This window comes from Pteropus vampyrus, unplaced genomic scaffold (genome assembly GCF_000151845.1).
Source record: "Pteropus vampyrus isolate Shadow unplaced genomic scaffold, Pvam_2.0 Scaffold57, whole genome shotgun sequence".
NCBI classification, from domain to species: Eukaryota; Metazoa; Chordata; class Mammalia; order Chiroptera; family Pteropodidae; genus Pteropus; species Pteropus vampyrus.
The window spans coordinates 3,867,902-3,868,843 of NW_011888838.1; the positions used below are offsets into that span (position 1 = coordinate 3,867,902).

Sequence of the window (942 nt, forward strand, 5' to 3'; positions counted from 1 at the left end):
ACCTACCTACTGTTTGTTTTTGGAGTAAATTTAAACTCTTATCCAGTGTCATTCACTTCTTACTGCTTTTTGAAGATGCTTAGGAGTTTCCATGTCAGGAATGTGTACTTAGTTTGCCTTCCGACTAGGTCACTAGATGTGTCCCCTTAGCATAACTTCTTCCTTTTTTAGTCCCCTGCTTGTCTTGTTATTCTCAAGAATATATTCTAGACCACTTTATGCAGAATAAGGGAATATTTATTATGAAACCCTTACTTTGACATTTTTTATCATTCTTACTGAGCATTTATCTTTTCTTATTTTTATTTTTTACATTATCTGTTTGTTTGTTTGTTTGTTTGTTTGTTTATTATGCCTACAGCACCTGGTATTCCTAGGTGGAATCCCATTCCAGTACCAACCAGGCACAATCCTGCTTAGCTTCCAAGATCAGACGAGATTAGTCACATTCAGGATGACATGGGTGTAGACTCATTTATCCTTTCTTGAAACCGCTTATATATTTTATTTCTATCTTTTCCCTATAACATATAATTTCCCTTATAAGCTTGATAAGGCAAGGATTGAGCCTCTTTTTTGTTCACCACTGTATCAACAACACCTAGAAGAGCAGCTTGCACATGTCAGCTAATCTGAATAAATTGATACCATCTCACTTTACCCATGGAGACTCAATATTTATTTGTACTACTACACCAATGGGATTCATGTGTTCTATGGAAGCAAAGCCTAAATATTTCCAAATTCACTTGGTCAAATGAATTCCCTGTCTTACTGGTTTCATTTGCTTTGAGAGTGATAGTTTTATCTTATTTGGCACCATTCAAATGAATTTAGTTGGCTAAAGTTATTTCAGGAAGCTTGGTGGGAATTAAAAACATATAGTTAAATTAAGTTGAATTCAAGGATTTTAGCCAATAAAGATTTTAATGTAATGCCACT

The 942-nt window shown here is 34.4% G+C and overlaps 1 pseudogene; it reads right to left on the bottom strand.

The window, feature by feature from the left end:
• Positions 1–352: 352 nt before the first annotated feature.
• Positions 353–471, bottom strand: LOC111740086 (annotated as a pseudogene).
• Between the last annotated feature and the right edge of the window lie 471 nt (positions 472–942).